Below are 16641 nucleotides of genomic sequence, written 5' to 3'. Positions count from 1 at the left end.
CCAACTCCAAACAATATAGGCTCATTGCTCAGGAAAAGTCAAAGAAGAAAGAAAGCAATCACAAATTCACAGGATTCCATGGCTACGTCAGCTGTCCGCGTGCTCTCACGAAACGCAAAAAGTCCACTTTTTGGCTCGTTGGTCTAGGGGTATGATTCTCGCTTAGGGTGCGAGAGGTCCCGGGTTCAAATCCCGGGCGAGCCCTCCTCCCTTAAGAAACCTATACGGAAAGCTTGATGGTTAACTTTGGGTACCTTCCTTCATCTCAAAAGCGTCTCTCTTTGCTCTCCCAAATTGTTAATTAAGAGTGCTGATAACAATTGCAAAAATGTCCTGTCTTACTATATTGTTTGGAGCTGTAGCAGTTGGCTCTCCTTTCACTCAACATGAGTGATTTTATTGAGGACATAGACTGAACATCCCCAAAATTAAATTCACTGACAGTTAAGTGAAAAACTCTTCTTTTCTTTTACAATGCAATTTTTAGCCAGACAAACCGTTATCCCAGCTTTTACTTGGAGTTTACGTTGACCCTCCACAAGTTTACACTCACAGCTGGGATTTGTAGTGTTACAGATTGATTTACACATACTTTTGGCAACTAATCTCCACTTTAGAATAAGAGAACTTTGAAATAAAAAAAAATGGAAGCAACACTGACATTGAGTGAGCTGAACTGAAAGTTGTAGGATGTTTCTATTCGATGATCGAACGTACCTTCCGAGGGTATCTTTTTGCTATCTGTGGCCCGCGGCACTCGTATGAAGTCTAAAGTTGCAAATCTTGGCTCGTTGGTCTAGGGGTATGATTCTCGCTTCGGGTGCGGGAGGTCCTGGGTTCAAATCCCGGACGAGCCCTTCCCTGGTTTACTGGCCTTGTGTCTTCCCTTTGCTGTGAAATCAGAGAAGAATTGAATCAATGACTATAACATTGAATGCATTTGGAATCAAAACCCCAAATATGGCAATACAGCTCAAACCTCCACCACTCATTCCGAAGTTGCTTCAAGACCTTCTTAAATTAATTTCTTATCTGGAATTTGAAAGACAGATCCACACATGTCAGTAATCCTGTATCATGGAAGCACACCCTCTGCAGTATTATCTAAAGCAGTTTTGGTATTTGTACTATAAATCCAGATTGAAACGCTTCAAGTCAATGGTAGAGAAATGGAGATATAGACCTGTTCTGTCTTAAAGTTGGGCTTCTTGATAAAATGTGATGTGAGTTGGTGGAACCTGGCGGTGAGTATTGGCTCATTGGTCTCAGGTGTTTTTGTGGGCTGTTCAGTGTATGTGCCTAATAACTTCACTCATGTTGAGTGAAGGGAGAGCCAACTCCAAACAATATAGGCTCATTGCTCAGGAAAAGTCAAAGAAGAAAGAAAGCAATCACAAATTCACAGGATTCCATGGCTACGTCAGCTGTCCGCTTGCTCTCACGAAACGCAAAAAGTCCACTTTTTGGCTCGTTGGTCTAGGGGTATGATTCTCGCTTAGGGTGCGAGAGGTCCCGGGTTCAAATCCCGGGCGAGCCCTCCTCCCTTAAGAAACCTATACGGAAAGCTTGATGGTTAACTTTGGGTACCTTCCTTCATCTCAAAAGCGTCTCTCTTTGCTCTCCCAAATTGTTAATTAAGAGCGCTGATAACAATTGCAAAAATGTCCTGTCTTACTATATTGTTTGGAGCTGTAGCAGTTGGCTCTCCTTTCACTCAACATGAGTGAAGTTATTGAGGACATAGACTGAACATCCCCAAAATTAAAGCCACTGACAGTTAAGTGAACAACTCTACTTTTCTTTTACAATGCAATTTTTAGCTAGACAAACCGTTATCCCAGCTTTTACTTGGAGTTTACGTTGACCCTCCACAAGTTTACACTCACAGCTGGGATTTGTAGTGTTACAGATTGATTTACACATACTTTTGGCAACTAATCTCCACTTTAGAATAAGAGAACTTTGAAATAAAAAAAAATGGAAGCAACACTGACATTGAGTGAGCTGAACTGAAAGTTGTAGGATGTTTCTATTCGATGATCGAACGTACCTTCCGAGGGTATCTTTTTGCTATCTGTGGCCCGCGGCACTCGTATGAAGTCTAAAGTTGCAAATCTTGGCTCGTTGGTCTAGGGGTATGATTCTCGCTTCGGGTGCGGGAGGTCCCGGGTTCAAATCCTGGACGAGCCCTTCCGGGTTTACTGGCCTTGTGTCTTCCCTTTGCTGTGAAATCAGAGAAGAATTGAATCAATGACTATAACATTGAATGCATTTGGAATCAAAACCCCAAATATGGCAATACAGCTCAAACCTCCACCACTCATTCCGAAGTTGCTTCAAGACCTTCTTAAATTAATTTCTTATCTGGAATTTGAAAGACAGATCCACACATGTCAGTAATCCTGTATCATGGAAGCACACCCTCTGCAGTATTATCTAAAGCAGTTTTGGTATTTGTACTATAAATCCAGATTGAAACGCTACAAGTCAATGGTAGAGAAATGGAGATATAGACCTGTTCTGTCTTAAAGTTGGGCTTCTTGATAAAATGTGATGTGAGTTGGTGGAACCTGGCGGTGAGTATTGGCTCATTGGTCTCAGGAGTTTTTGTGGGCTGTTCAGTGTATGTGCCTAATAACTTCACTCATGTTGAGTGAAGGGAGAGCCAACTCCAAACAATATAAGCTCATTACTCTGGAAAAGTCAAAGAAGAAAGAAAGCAATCACAAATTCCCAGGATTCCATGGCTACGTCAGCTGTCCGCGTGCTCTCACGAAACGCAAAAAGTCCACCTTTTGGCTCGTTGGTCTAGGGGTATGATTCTCGCTTAGGGTGCGAGAGGTCCCGGGTTCAAATCCCGGACGAGCCCTTTCCTGGTTTACTGGCCTTGTGTCTTTCCTTTGCTGTGAAATCAGAGAAGGATTGAATCAATGACTATAACATTCAATGCATTTGGAATCAAAACCTCAAATATGGCAATACAGCTCAAACCTCCACCACTCATTCCGAAGTTGCTTCAAGACCTTCTTAAATTAATTTCTTATCTGGAATTTGAAAGACAGATCCACACATGTCAGTAATCCTGTATCATGGAAGCACACCCTCTGCAGTATTATCTAAAGCAGTTTTGGTATTTGTACTATAAATCCAGATTGAAACGCTTCAAGTCAATGGTAGAGAAATGGAGATATAGACCTGTTCTGTCTTAAAGTTGGGCTTCTTGATAAAATGTGATGTGAGTTGGTGGAACCTGGCGGTGAGTATTGGCTCATTGGTCTCAGGAGTTTTTGTGGGCTGTTCACGGTATGTGCCTAATAACTTCACTCATGTTGAGTGAAGGGAGAGCCAACTCCAAACAATATAGGCTCATTACTCTGGAAAAGTCAAAGAAGAAAGAAAGCAATCACAAATTCCCAGGATTCCATGGCTACGTCAGCTGTCCGCGCGCTCTCACGAAACGCAAAAAGGCCACCTTTTGGCTCGTTGGTCTAGGGGTATGATTCTCGCTTTGGGTGCGAGAGGTCCCGGGTTCAAATCCCAGACTAACCCTTTCCTGGTTTACTGGCCTTGTATCTTTCCTTTGCTGTGAAATCAGAGAAGGATTGAATCAATGACTATAAAATTCAATGCATTTGGAATCAAAACCCCAAATATGGCAATACAGCTCAAACCTCCACCACTCATTCCGAAGTTGCTTCAAGACCTTCTTAAATTAATTTCTTATCTGGAATTTGAAAGACAGATCCACACATGTCAGTAATCCTGTATCATGGAAGCACACCCTCTGCAGTATTATCTAAAGCAGTTTTGGTATTTGTTCTATAAATCCTGATTGAAACGCTTCAAGTCAATGGTAGAGAAATGGAGATATAGACCTGTTCTGTCTTAAAGTTGGGCTTCTTGATAAAATGTGATGTGAGTTGGTGGAACCTGGCGGTGAGTATTGGCTCATTGGTCTCAGGTGTTTTTGTGGGCTGTTCAGTGTATGTGCCTAATAACTTCACTCATGTTGAGTGAAGGGAGAGCCAACTCCAAACAATATAGGCTCATTGCTCTGGAAAAGTCAAAGAAGAAAGAAAGCAATCACAAATTCACAGGATTCCATGGCTACGTAAGCTGTCCGCGTGCTCTCACGAAACGCAAAAAGTCCAGCTTTTGGCTCGTTGGTCTAGGGGTATGATTCTCGCTTAGGGTGCGAGAGGTCCCGGGTTCAAATCCCGGGCGAGCCCTCCTCCCTTAAGAAACCTATACGGAAAGCTTGATGGTTAACTTTGGGTACCTTCCTTCATCTCAAAAGCGTCTCTCTTTGCTCTCCCAAATTGTTAATTAAGAGTGCTGATAACAATTGCAAAAATGTCCTGTCTTACTATATTGTTTGGAGCTGTAGCAGTTGGCTCTCCTTTCACTCAACATGAGTGAAGTTATTGAGGACATAGACTGAACATCCCCAAAATTAATGCCACTGACAGTTAAGTGAAAAACTATTCTTTTCTTTTACAATGCAATTTTTAGCCAGACAAACCGTTATCCCAGCTTTTACTTGGAGTTTACGTTGACCCTCCACAAGTTTACACTCACAGCTGGGATTTGTAGTGTTACAGATTGATTTACACATACTTTTGGCAACTAATCTCCACTTTAGAATAAGAGAACTTTGAAATAAAAAAAAATGGAAGCAACACTGACATTGAGTGAGCTGAACTGAAAGTTGTAGGATGTTTCTATTCGATGATCGAACGTACCTTCCGAGGGTATCTTTTTGCTATCTGTGGCCCGCGGCACTCGTATGAAGTCTAAAGTTGCAAATCTTGGCTCGTTGGTCTAGGGGTATGATTCTCACTTCGGGTGCGGGAGGTCCCGGGTTCAAATCCCGGACGAGCCCTTCCCTGGTTTACTGGCCTTGTGTCTTCCCTTTGCTGTGAAATCAGAGAAGAATTGAATCAATGACTATAACATTGAATGCATTTGGAATCAAAACCCCAAATATGGCAATACAGCTCAAACCTCCACCACTCATTCCGAAGTTGCTTCAAGACCTTCTTAAATTAATTTCTTATCTGGAATTTGAAAGACAGATCCACACATGTCAGTAATCCAGTATCATGGAAGCACACCCTCTGCAGTATTATCTAAAGCAGTTTTGGTATTTGTACTATAAATCCAGATTGAAACGCTTCAAGTCAATGGTAGAGAAATGGAGATATAGACCTGTTCTGTCTTAAAGTTGGGCTTCTTGATAAAATGTGATGTGAGTTGGTGGAACCTGGCGGTGAGTATTGGCTCATTGGTCTCAGGTGTTTTTGTGGGCTGTTCAGTGTATGTGCCTAATAACTTCACTCATGTTGAGTGAAGGGAGAGCCAACTCCAAACAATATAGGCTCATTGCTCAGGAAAAGTCAAAGAAGAAAGAAAGCAATCACAAATTCACAGGATTCCATGGCTACGTCAGCTGTCCGCGTGCTCTCACGAAACGCAAAAAGTCCACTTTTTGGCTCGTTGGTCTAGGGGTATGATTCTCGCTTAGGGTGCGAGAGGTCCCGGGTTCAAATCCCGGGCGAGCCCTCCTCCCTTAAGAAACCTATACGGAAAGCTTGATGGTTAACTTTGGGTACCTTCCTTCATCTCAAAAGCGTCTCTCTTTGCTCTCCCAAATTGTTAATTAAGAGTGCTGATAACAATTGCAAAAATGTCCTGTCTTACTATATTGTTTGGAGCTGTAGCAGTTGGCTCTCCTTTCACTCAACATGAGTGAAGTTATTGAGGACATAGACTGAACATCCCCAAAATTAAAGCCACTGACAGTTAAGTGAACAACTCTACTTTTCTTTTACAATTCAATTTTTAGCTAGACAAACCGTTATCCCAGCTTTTACTTGGAGTTTACGTTGACCCTCCACAAGTTTACACTCACAGCTGGGATTTGTAGTGTTACAGATTGATTTACACATACTTTTGGCAACTAATCTCCACTTTAGAATAAGAGAACTTTGAAATAAAAAAAAATGGAAGCAACACTGACATTGAGTGAGCTGAACTGAAAGTTGTAGGATGTTTCTATTCGATGATCGAACGTACCTTCCGAGGGTATCTTTTTGCTATCTGTGGCCCGCGGCACTCGTATGAAGTCTAAAGTTGCAAATCTTGGCTCGTTGGTCTAGGGGTATGATTCTCGCTTCGGGTGCGGGAGGTCCCGGGTTCAAATCCCGGACGAGCCCTTCCCTGGTTTACTGGCCTTGTGTCTTCCCTTTGCTGTGAAATCAGAGAAGAATTGAATCAATGACTATAACATTCAATGCATTTGGAATCAAAACCTCAAATATGGCAATACAGCTCAAACCTCCACCACTCATTCCGAAGTTGCTTCAAGACCTTCTTAAATTAATTTCTTATCTGGAATTTGAAAGACAGATCCACACATGTCAGTAATCCTGTATCATGGAAGCACACCCTCTGCAGTATTATCTAAAGCAGTTTTGGTATTTGTACTATAAATCCAGATTGAAACGCTTCAAGTCAATGGTAGAGAAATGGAGATATAGACCTGTTCTGTCTTAAAGTTGGGCTTCTTGATAAAATGTGATGTGAGTTGGTGGAACCTGGCGGTGAGTATTGGCTCATTGGTCTCAGGTGTTTTTGTGGGCTGTTCAGTGTATGTGCCTAATAACTTCACTCATGTTGAGTGAAGGGAGAGCCAACTCCAAACAATATAGGCTCATTGCTCTGGAAAAGTCAAAGAAGAAAGAAAGCAATCACAAATTCCCAGGATTCCATGGCTACGTCAGCTGTCCGCGTGCTCTCACGAAACGCAAAAAGTCCACTTTTTGGCTCGTTGGTCTAGGGGTATGATTCTCGCTTAGGGTGCGAGAGGTCCCGGGTTCAAATCCCGGGCGAGCCCTCCTCCCTTAAGAAACCTATACGGAAAGCTTGATGGTTAACTTTGGGTACCTTCCTTCATCTCAAAAGCGTCTCTCTTTGCTCTCCCAAATTGTTAATTAAGAGTGCTGATAACAATTGCAAAAATGTCCTGTCTTACTATATTGTTTGGAGCTGTAGCAGTTGGCTCTCCTTTCACTCAACATGAGTGAAGTTATTGAGGACATAGACTGAACATCCCCAAAATTAAAGCCACTGACAGTTAAGTGAACAACTCTTCTTTTCTTTTACAATGCAATTTTTAGCTAGACAAACCGTTATCCCAGCTTTTACTTGGAGTTTACGTTGACCCTCCACAAGTTTACACTCACAGCTGGGATTTGTAGTGTTACAGATTGATTTACACATACTTTTGGCAACTAATCTCCACTTTAGAATAAGAGAACTTTGAAATAAAAAAAAATGGAAGCAACACTGACATTGAGTGAGCTGAACTGAAAGTTGTAGGATGTTTCTATTCGATGATCGAACGTACCTTCCGAGGGTATCTTTTTGCTATCTGTGGCCCGCGGCACTCGTATGAAGTCTAAAGTTGCAAATCTTGGCTCGTTGGTCTAGGGGTATGATTCTCGCTTCGGGTGCGGGAGGTCCCGGGTTCAAATCCCGGACGAGCCCTTCCCTGGTTTACTGGCCTTGTGTCTTCCCTTTGCTGTGAAATCAGAGAAGAATTGAATCAATGACTATAACATTGAATGCATTTGGAATCAAAACCTCAAATATGGCAATACAGCTCAAACCTCCACCACTCATTCCGAAGTTGCTTCAAGACCTTCTTAAATTAATTTCTTATCTGGAATTTGAAAGACAGATCCACACATGTCAGTAATCCTGTATCATGGAAGCACACCCTCTGCAGTATTATCTAAAGCAGTTTTGGTATTTGTACTATAAATCCAGATTGAAACGCTTCAAGTCAATGGTAGAGAAATGGAGATATAGACCTGTTCTGTCTTAAAGTTGGGCTTCTTGATAAAATGTGATGTGAGTTGGTGGAACCTGGCGGTGAGTATTGGCTCATTGGTCTCAGGAGTTTTTGTGGGCTGTTCACGGTATGTGCCTAATAACTTCACTCATGTTGAGTGAAGGGAGAGCCAACTCCAAACAATATAGGCTCATTACTCTGGAAAAGTCAAAGAAGAAAGAAAGCAATCACAGATTCCCAGGATTCCATGGCTACGTCACGAAACGCAAAAAGGCCACCTTTTGGCTCGTTGGTCTAGGGGTATGATTCTCGCTTTGGGTGCGAGAGGTCCCGGGTTCAAATCCCAGACTAACCCTTTCCTGGTTTACTGGCCTTGTATCTTTCCTTTGCTGTGAAATCAGAGAAGGATTGAATCAATGACTATAAAATTCAATGCATTTGGAATCAAAACCCCAAATATGGCAATACAGCTCAAACCTCCACCACTCATTCCGAAGTTGCTTCAAGACCTTCTTAAATTAATTTCTTATCTGGAATTTGAAAGACAGATCCACACATGTCAGTAATCCTGTATCATGGAAGCACACCCTCTGCAGTATTATCTAAAGCAGTTTTGGTATTTGTACTATAAATCCAGATTGAAACGCTTCAAGTCAATGGTAGAGAAATGGAGATATAGACCTGTTCTGTCTTAAAGTTGGGCTTCTTGATAAAATGTGATGTGAGTTGGTGGAACCTGGCGGTGAGTATTGGCTCATTGGTCTCAGGTGTTTTTGTGGGCTGTTCAGTGTATGTGCCTAATAACTTCACTCATGTTGAGTGAAGGGAGAGCCAACTCCAAACAATATAGGCTCATTGCTCAGGAAAAGTCAAAGAAGAAAGAAAGCAATCACAAATTCACAGGATTCCATGGCTACGTCAGCTGTCCGCGTGCTCTCACGAAACGCAAAAAGTCCACTTTTTGGCTCGTTGGTCTAGGGGTATGATTCTCGCTTAGGGTGCGAGAGGTCCCGGGTTCAAATCCCGGGCGAGCCCTCCTCCCTTAAGAAACCTATACGGAAAGCTTGATGGTTAACTTTGGGTACCTTCCTTCATCTCAAAAGCGTCTCTCTTTGCTCTCCCAAATTGTTAATTAAGAGTGCTGATAACAATTGCAAAAATGTCCTGTCTTACTATATTGTTTGGAGCTGTAGCAGTTGGCTCTCCTTTCACTCAACATGAGTGAAGTTATTGAGGACATAGACTGAACATCCCCAAAATTAAAGCCACTGACAGTTAAGTGAACAACTCTACTTTTCTTTTACAATGCAATTTTTAGCTAGACAAACCGTTATCCCAGCTTTTACTTGGAGTTTACGTTGACCCTCCACAAGTTTACACTCACAGCTGGGATTTGTAGTGTTACAGATTGATTTACACATACTTTTGGCAACTAATCTCCACTTTAGAATAAGAGAACTTTGAAATAAAAAAAAATGGAAGCAACACTGACATTGAGTGAGCTGAACTGAAAGTTGTAGGATGTTTCTATTCGATGATCGAACGTACCTTCCGAGGGTATCTTTTTGCTATCTGTGGCCCGCGGCACTCGTATGAAGTCTAAAGTTGCAAATCTTGGCTCGTTGGTCTAGGGGTATGATTCTCGCTTCGGGTGCGGGAGGTCCCGGGTTCAAATCCCGGACGAGCCTTTCCGGGTTTACTGGCCTTGTGTCTTCCCTTTGCTGTGAAATCAGAGAAGAATTGAATCAATGACTATAACATTCAATGCATTTGGAATCAAAACCCCAAATATGGCAATACAGCTCAAACCTCCACCACTCATTCCGAAGTTGCTTCAAGACCTTCTTAAATTAATTTCTTATCTGGAATTTGAAAGACAGATCCACACATGTCAGTAATCCTGTATCATGGAAGCACACCCTCTGCAGTATTATCTAAAGCAGTTTTGGTATTTGTACTATAAATCCAGATTGAAACGCTACAAGTCAATGGTAGAGAAATGGAGATATAGACCTGTTCTGTCTTAAAGTTGGGCTTCTTGATAAAATGTGATGTGAGTTGGTGGAACCTGGCGGTGAGTATTGGCTCATTGGTCTCAGGAGTTTTTGTGGGCTGTTCAGTGTATGTGCCTAATAACTTCACTCATGTTGAGTGAAGGGAGAGCCAACTCCAAACAATATAAGCTCATTACTCTGGAAAAGTCAAAGAAGAAAGAAAGCAATCACAAATTCCCAGGATTCCATGGCTACGTCAGCTGTCCGCGTGCTCTCACGAAACGCAAAAAGTCCACCTTTTGGCTCGTTGGTCTAGGGGTATGATTCTCGCTTAGGGTGCGAGAGGTCCCGGGTTCAAATCCCGGACGAGCCCTTTCCTGGTTTACTGGCCTTGTGTCTTTCCTTTGCTGTGAAATCAGAGAAGGATTGAATCAATGACTATAACATTCAATGCATTTGGAATCAAAACCTCAAATATGGCAATACAGCTCAAACCTCCACCACTCATTCCGAAGTTGCTTCAAGACCTTCTTAAATTAATTTCTTATCTGGAATTTGAAAGACAGATCCACACATGTCAGTAATCCTGTATCATGGAAGCACACCCTCTGCAGTATTATCTAAAGCAGTTTTGGTATTTGTACTATAAATCCAGATTGAAACGCTTCAAGTCAATGGTAGAGAAATGGAGATATAGACCTGTTCTGTCTTAAAGTTGGGCTTCTTGATAAAATGTGATGTGAGTTGGTGGAACCTGGCGGTGAGTATTGGCTCATTGGTCTCAGGAGTTTTTGTGGGCTGTTCACGGTATGTGCCTAATAACTTCACTCATGTTGAGTGAAGGGAGAGCCAACTCCAAACAATATAGGCTCATTACTCTGGAAAAGTCAAAGAAGAAAGAAAGCAATCACAAATTCCCAGGATTCCATGGCTACGTCAGCTGTCCGCGCGCTCTCACGAAACGCAAAAAGGCCACCTTTTGGCTCGTTGGTCTAGGGGTATGATTCTCGCTTTGGGTGCGAGAGGTCCCGGGTTCAAATCCCAGACTAACCCTTTCCTGGTTTACTGGCCTTGTATCTTTCCTTTGCTGTGAAATCAGAGAAGGATTGAATCAATGACTATAAAATTCAATGCATTTGGAATCAAAACCCCAAATATGGCAATACAGCTCAAACCTCCACCACTCATTCCGAAGTTGCTTCAAGACCTTCTTAAATTAATTTCTTATCTGGAATTTGAAAGACAGATCCACACATGTCAGTAATCCTGTATCATGGAAGCACACCCTCTGCAGTATTATCTAAAGCAGTTTTGGTATTTGTTCTATAAATCCTGATTGAAACGCTTCAAGTCAATGGTAGAGAAATGGAGATATAGACCTGTTCTGTCTTAAAGTTGGGCTTCTTGATAAAATGTGATGTGAGTTGGTGGAACCTGGCGGTGAGTATTGGCTCATTGGTCTCAGGTGTTTTTGTGGGCTGTTCAGTGTATGTGCCTAATAACTTCACTCATGTTGAGTGAAGGGAGAGCCAACTCCAAACAATATAGGCTCATTGCTCTGGAAAAGTCAAAGAAGAAAGAAAGCAATCACAAATTCACAGGATTCCATGGCTACGTAAGCTGTCCGCGTGCTCTCACGAAACGCAAAAAGTCCAGCTTTTGGCTCGTTGGTCTAGGGGTATGATTCTCGCTTAGGGTGCGAGAGGTCCCGGGTTCAAATCCCGGGCGAGCCCTCCTCCCTTAAGAAACCTATACGGAAAGCTTGATGGTTAACTTTGGGTACCTTCCTTCATCTCAAAAGCGTCTCTCTTTGCTCTCCCAAATTGTTAATTAAGAGTGCTGATAACAATTGCAAAAATGTCCTGTCTTACTATATTGTTTGGAGCTGTAGCAGTTGGCTCTCCTTTCACTCAACATGAGTGAAGTTATTGAGGACATAGACTGAACATCCCCAAAATTAATGCCACTGACAGTTAAGTGAAAAACTATTCTTTTCTTTTACAATGCAATTTTTAGCCAGACAAACCGTTATCCCAGCTTTTACTTGGAGTTTACGTTGACCCTCCACAAGTTTACACTCACAGCTGGGATTTGTAGTGTTACAGATTGATTTACACATACTTTTGGCAACTAATCTCCACTTTAGAATAAGAGAACTTTGAAATAAAAAAAAATGGAAGCAACACTGACATTGAGTGAGCTGAACTGAAAGTTGTAGGATGTTTCTATTCGATGATCGAACGTACCTTCCGAGGGTATCTTTTTGCTATCTGTGGCCCGCGGCACTCGTATGAAGTCTAAAGTTGCAAATCTTGGCTCGTTGGTCTAGGGGTATGATTCTCACTTCGGGTGCGGGAGGTCCCGGGTTCAAATCCCGGACGAGCCCTTCCCTGGTTTACTGGCCTTGTGTCTTCCCTTTGCTGTGAAATCAGAGAAGAATTGAATCAATGACTATAACATTGAATGCATTTGGAATCAAAACCCCAAATATGGCAATACAGCTCAAACCTCCACCACTCATTCCGAAGTTGCTTCAAGACCTTCTTAAATTAATTTCTTATCTGGAATTTGAAAGACAGATCCACACATGTCAGTAATCCAGTATCATGGAAGCACACCCTCTGCAGTATTATCTAAAGCAGTTTTGGTATTTGTACTATAAATCCAGATTGAAACGCTTCAAGTCAATGGTAGAGAAATGGAGATATAGACCTGTTCTGTCTTAAAGTTGGGCTTCTTGATAAAATGTGATGTGAGTTGGTGGAACCTGGCGGTGAGTATTGGCTCATTGGTCTCAGGTGTTTTTGTGGGCTGTTCAGTGTATGTGCCTAATAACTTCACTCATGTTGAGTGAAGGGAGAGCCAACTCCAAACAATATAGGCTCATTGCTCAGGAAAAGTCAAAGAAGAAAGAAAGCAATCACAAATTCACAGGATTCCATGGCTACGTCAGCTGTCCGCGTGCTCTCACGAAACGCAAAAAGTCCACTTTTTGGCTCGTTGGTCTAGGGGTATGATTCTCGCTTAGGGTGCGAGAGGTCCCGGGTTCAAATCCCGGGCGAGCCCTCCTCCCTTAAGAAACCTATACGGAAAGCTTGATGGTTAACTTTGGGTACCTTCCTTCATCTCAAAAGCGTCTCTCTTTGCTCTCCCAAATTGTTAATTAAGAGTGCTGATAACAATTGCAAAAATGTCCTGTCTTACTATATTGTTTGGAGCTGTAGCAGTTGGCTCTCCTTTCACTCAACATGAGTGAAGTTATTGAGGACATAGACTGAACATCCCCAAAATTAAAGCCACTGACAGTTAAGTGAACAACTCTACTTTTCTTTTACAATTCAATTTTTAGCTAGACAAACCGTTATCCCAGCTTTTACTTGGAGTTTACGTTGACCCTCCACAAGTTTACACTCACAGCTGGGATTTGTAGTGTTACAGATTGATTTACACATACTTTTGGCAACTAATCTCCACTTTAGAATAAGAGAACTTTGAAATAAAAAAAAATGGAAGCAACACTGACATTGAGTGAGCTGAACTGAAAGTTGTAGGATGTTTCTATTCGATGATCGAACGTACCTTCCGAGGGTATCTTTTTGCTATCTGTGGCCCGCGGCACTCGTATGAAGTCTAAAGTTGCAAATCTTGGCTCGTTGGTCTAGGGGTATGATTCTCGCTTCGGGTGCGGGAGGTCCCGGGTTCAAATCCCGGACGAGCCCTTCCCTGGTTTACTGGCCTTGTGTCTTCCCTTTGCTGTGAAATCAGAGAAGAATTGAATCAATGACTATAACATTCAATGCATTTGGAATCAAAACCTCAAATATGGCAATACAGCTCAAACCTCCACCACTCATTCCGAAGTTGCTTCAAGACCTTCTTAAATTAATTTCTTATCTGGAATTTGAAAGACAGATCCACACATGTCAGTAATCCTGTATCATGGAAGCACACCCTCTGCAGTATTATCTAAAGCAGTTTTGGTATTTGTACTATAAATCCAGATTGAAACGCTTCAAGTCAATGGTAGAGAAATGGAGATATAGACCTGTTCTGTCTTAAAGTTGGGCTTCTTGATAAAATGTGATGTGAGTTGGTGGAACCTGGCGGTGAGTATTGGCTCATTGGTCTCAGGTGTTTTTGTGGGCTGTTCAGTGTATGTGCCTAATAACTTCACTCATGTTGAGTGAAGGGAGAGCCAACTCCAAACAATATAGGCTCATTGCTCTGGAAAAGTCAAAGAAGAAAGAAAGCAATCACAAATTCCCAGGATTCCATGGCTACGTCAGCTGTCCGCGTGCTCTCACGAAACGCAAAAAGTCCACTTTTTGGCTCGTTGGTCTAGGGGTATGATTCTCGCTTAGGGTGCGAGAGGTCCCGGGTTCAAATCCCGGGCGAGCCCTCCTCCCTTAAGAAACCTATACGGAAAGCTTGATGGTTAACTTTGGGTACCTTCCTTCATCTCAAAAGCGTCTCTCTTTGCTCTCCCAAATTGTTAATTAAGAGTGCTGATAACAATTGCAAAAATGTCCTGTCTTACTATATTGTTTGGAGCTGTAGCAGTTGGCTCTCCTTTCACTCAACATGAGTGAAGTTATTGAGGACATAGACTGAACATCCCCAAAATTAAAGCCACTGACAGTTAAGTGAACAACTCTTCTTTTCTTTTACAATGCAATTTTTAGCTAGACAAACCGTTATCCCAGCTTTTACTTGGAGTTTACGTTGACCCTCCACAAGTTTACACTCACAGCTGGGATTTGTAGTGTTACAGATTGATTTACACATACTTTTGGCAACTAATCTCCACTTTAGAATAAGAGAACTTTGAAATAAAAAAAAATGGAAGCAACACTGACATTGAGTGAGCTGAACTGAAAGTTGTAGGATGTTTCTATTCGATGATCGAACGTACCTTCCGAGGGTATCTTTTTGCTATCTGTGGCCCGCGGCACTCGTATGAAGTCTAAAGTTGCAAATCTTGGCTCGTTGGTCTAGGGGTATGATTCTCGCTTCGGGTGCGGGAGGTCCCGGGTTCAAATCCCGGACGAGCCCTTCCCTGGTTTACTGGCCTTGTGTCTTCCCTTTGCTGTGAAATCAGAGAAGAATTGAATCAATGACTATAACATTGAATGCATTTGGAATCAAAACCTCAAATATGGCAATACAGCTCAAACCTCCACCACTCATTCCGAAGTTGCTTCAAGACCTTCTTAAATTAATTTCTTATCTGGAATTTGAAAGACAGATCCACACATGTCAGTAATCCTGTATCATGGAAGCACACCCTCTGCAGTATTATCTAAAGCAGTTTTGGTATTTGTACTATAAATCCAGATTGAAACGCTTCAAGTCAATGGTAGAGAAATGGAGATATAGACCTGTTCTGTCTTAAAGTTGGGCTTCTTGATAAAATGTGATGTGAGTTGGTGGAACCTGGCGGTGAGTATTGGCTCATTGGTCTCAGGAGTTTTTGTGGGCTGTTCACGGTATGTGCCTAATAACTTCACTCATGTTGAGTGAAGGGAGAGCCAACTCCAAACAATATAGGCTCATTACTCTGGAAAAGTCAAAGAAGAAAGAAAGCAATCACAGATTCCCAGGATTCCATGGCTACGTCACGAAACGCAAAAAGGCCACCTTTTGGCTCGTTGGTCTAGGGGTATGATTCTCGCTTTGGGTGCGAGAGGTCCCGGGTTCAAATCCCAGACTAACCCTTTCCTGGTTTACTGGCCTTGTATCTTTCCTTTGCTGTGAAATCAGAGAAGGATTGAATCAATGACTATAAAATTCAATGCATTTGGAATCAAAACCCCAAATATGGCAATACAGCTCAAACCTCCACCACTCATTCCGAAGTTGCTTCAAGACCTTCTTAAATTAATTTCTTATCTGGAATTTGAAAGACAGATCCACACATGTCAGTAATCCTGTATCATGGAAGCACACCCTCTGCAGTATTATCTAAAGCAGTTTTGGTATTTGTACTATAAATCCAGATTGAAACGCTTCAAGTCAATGGTAGAGAAATGGAGATATAGACCTGTTCTGTCTTAAAGTTGGGCTTCTTGATAAAATGTGATGTGAGTTGGTGGAACCTGGCGGTGAGTATTGGCTCATTGGTCTCAGGTGTTTTTGTGGGCTGTTCAGTGTATGTGCCTAATAACTTCACTCATGTTGAGTGAAGGGAGAGCCAACTCCAAACAATATAGGCTCATTGCTCAGGAAAAGTCAAAGAAGAAAGAAAGCAATCACAAATTCACAGGATTCCATGGCTACGTCAGCTGTCCGCGTGCTCTCACGAAACGCAAAAAGTCCACTTTTTGGCTCGTTGGTCTAGGGGTATGATTCTCGCTTAGGGTGCGAGAGGTCCCGGGTTCAAATCCCGGGCGAGCCCTCCTCCCTTAAGAAACCTATACGGAAAGCTTGATGGTTAACTTTGGGTACCTTCCTTCATCTCAAAAGCGTCTCTCTTTGCTCTCCCAAATTGTTAATTAAGAGTGCTGATAACAATTGCAAAAATGTCCTGTCTTACTATATTGTTTGGAGCTGTAGCAGTTGGCTCTCCTTTCACTCAACATGAGTGAAGTTATTGAGGACATAGACTGAACATCCCCAAAATTAAAGCCACTGACAGTTAAGTGAACAACTCTACTTTTCTTTTACAATGCAATTTTTAGCTAGACAAACCGTTATCCCAGCTTTTACTTGGAGTTTACGTTGACCCTCCACAAGTTTACACTCACAGCTGGGATTTGTAGTGTTACAGATTGATTTACACATACTTTTGGCAAC

The 16641-nt window shown here is 42.2% G+C and overlaps 21 non-coding genes across 21 annotated transcripts; all 21 read left to right on the top strand.

Annotated features, from left to right (window-relative positions):
• The first annotated feature begins 132 nt into the window (after positions 1-132).
• Positions 133-204, top strand: trnap-agg (transfer RNA proline (anticodon AGG)). The gene has a single exon. It is a non-coding gene; the product is annotated as a tRNA-Pro (tRNA).
• Positions 205-785: 581 nt separating this feature from the next.
• trnap-cgg (transfer RNA proline (anticodon CGG)) lies at positions 786-857 on the top strand. Its single transcript has one exon. It is a non-coding gene; the product is annotated as a tRNA-Pro (tRNA).
• A 608-nt stretch (positions 858-1465) lies between these two features.
• Positions 1466-1537, top strand: trnap-agg (transfer RNA proline (anticodon AGG)). The gene has a single exon. It is a non-coding gene; the product is annotated as a tRNA-Pro (tRNA).
• Positions 1538-2118: 581 nt separating this feature from the next.
• trnap-cgg (transfer RNA proline (anticodon CGG)) lies at positions 2119-2190 on the top strand. The gene has a single exon. It is a non-coding gene; the product is annotated as a tRNA-Pro (tRNA).
• Positions 2191-2797: 607 nt separating this feature from the next.
• Positions 2798-2869, top strand: trnap-agg (transfer RNA proline (anticodon AGG)). Its single transcript has one exon. It is a non-coding gene; the product is annotated as a tRNA-Pro (tRNA).
• Positions 2870-4157: 1288 nt separating this feature from the next.
• On the top strand, positions 4158-4229 carry trnap-agg (transfer RNA proline (anticodon AGG)). Its single transcript has one exon. It is a non-coding gene; the product is annotated as a tRNA-Pro (tRNA).
• Positions 4230-4810: 581 nt separating this feature from the next.
• Positions 4811-4882, top strand: trnap-cgg (transfer RNA proline (anticodon CGG)). Its single transcript has one exon. It is a non-coding gene; the product is annotated as a tRNA-Pro (tRNA).
• Positions 4883-5490: 608 nt separating this feature from the next.
• On the top strand, positions 5491-5562 carry trnap-agg (transfer RNA proline (anticodon AGG)). The gene has a single exon. It is a non-coding gene; the product is annotated as a tRNA-Pro (tRNA).
• Positions 5563-6143: 581 nt separating this feature from the next.
• Positions 6144-6215, top strand: trnap-cgg (transfer RNA proline (anticodon CGG)). The gene has a single exon. It is a non-coding gene; the product is annotated as a tRNA-Pro (tRNA).
• A 608-nt stretch (positions 6216-6823) lies between these two features.
• Positions 6824-6895, top strand: trnap-agg (transfer RNA proline (anticodon AGG)). Its single transcript has one exon. It is a non-coding gene; the product is annotated as a tRNA-Pro (tRNA).
• Positions 6896-7476: 581 nt separating this feature from the next.
• On the top strand, positions 7477-7548 carry trnap-cgg (transfer RNA proline (anticodon CGG)). Its single transcript has one exon. It is a non-coding gene; the product is annotated as a tRNA-Pro (tRNA).
• Positions 7549-8818: 1270 nt separating this feature from the next.
• Positions 8819-8890, top strand: trnap-agg (transfer RNA proline (anticodon AGG)). Its single transcript has one exon. It is a non-coding gene; the product is annotated as a tRNA-Pro (tRNA).
• Positions 8891-9471: 581 nt separating this feature from the next.
• Positions 9472-9543, top strand: trnap-cgg (transfer RNA proline (anticodon CGG)). The gene has a single exon. It is a non-coding gene; the product is annotated as a tRNA-Pro (tRNA).
• A 607-nt stretch (positions 9544-10150) lies between these two features.
• trnap-agg (transfer RNA proline (anticodon AGG)) lies at positions 10151-10222 on the top strand. Its single transcript has one exon. It is a non-coding gene; the product is annotated as a tRNA-Pro (tRNA).
• A 1288-nt stretch (positions 10223-11510) lies between these two features.
• On the top strand, positions 11511-11582 carry trnap-agg (transfer RNA proline (anticodon AGG)). Its single transcript has one exon. It is a non-coding gene; the product is annotated as a tRNA-Pro (tRNA).
• Positions 11583-12163: 581 nt separating this feature from the next.
• On the top strand, positions 12164-12235 carry trnap-cgg (transfer RNA proline (anticodon CGG)). Its single transcript has one exon. It is a non-coding gene; the product is annotated as a tRNA-Pro (tRNA).
• A 608-nt stretch (positions 12236-12843) lies between these two features.
• Positions 12844-12915, top strand: trnap-agg (transfer RNA proline (anticodon AGG)). Its single transcript has one exon. It is a non-coding gene; the product is annotated as a tRNA-Pro (tRNA).
• A 581-nt stretch (positions 12916-13496) lies between these two features.
• Positions 13497-13568, top strand: trnap-cgg (transfer RNA proline (anticodon CGG)). Its single transcript has one exon. It is a non-coding gene; the product is annotated as a tRNA-Pro (tRNA).
• Positions 13569-14176: 608 nt separating this feature from the next.
• trnap-agg (transfer RNA proline (anticodon AGG)) lies at positions 14177-14248 on the top strand. Its single transcript has one exon. It is a non-coding gene; the product is annotated as a tRNA-Pro (tRNA).
• Positions 14249-14829: 581 nt separating this feature from the next.
• trnap-cgg (transfer RNA proline (anticodon CGG)) lies at positions 14830-14901 on the top strand. The gene has a single exon. It is a non-coding gene; the product is annotated as a tRNA-Pro (tRNA).
• Positions 14902-16171: 1270 nt separating this feature from the next.
• Positions 16172-16243, top strand: trnap-agg (transfer RNA proline (anticodon AGG)). The gene has a single exon. It is a non-coding gene; the product is annotated as a tRNA-Pro (tRNA).
• Positions 16244-16641: the final 398 nt, after the last annotated feature.

The sequence above is a fragment of the Odontesthes bonariensis genome, chromosome 9 (genome assembly GCF_027942865.1).
Source record: "Odontesthes bonariensis isolate fOdoBon6 chromosome 9, fOdoBon6.hap1, whole genome shotgun sequence".
NCBI lineage: Eukaryota > Metazoa > Chordata > Actinopteri > Atheriniformes > Atherinopsidae > Odontesthes > Odontesthes bonariensis.
This window is presented reverse-complemented; position numbering and strand designations above follow the sequence as displayed.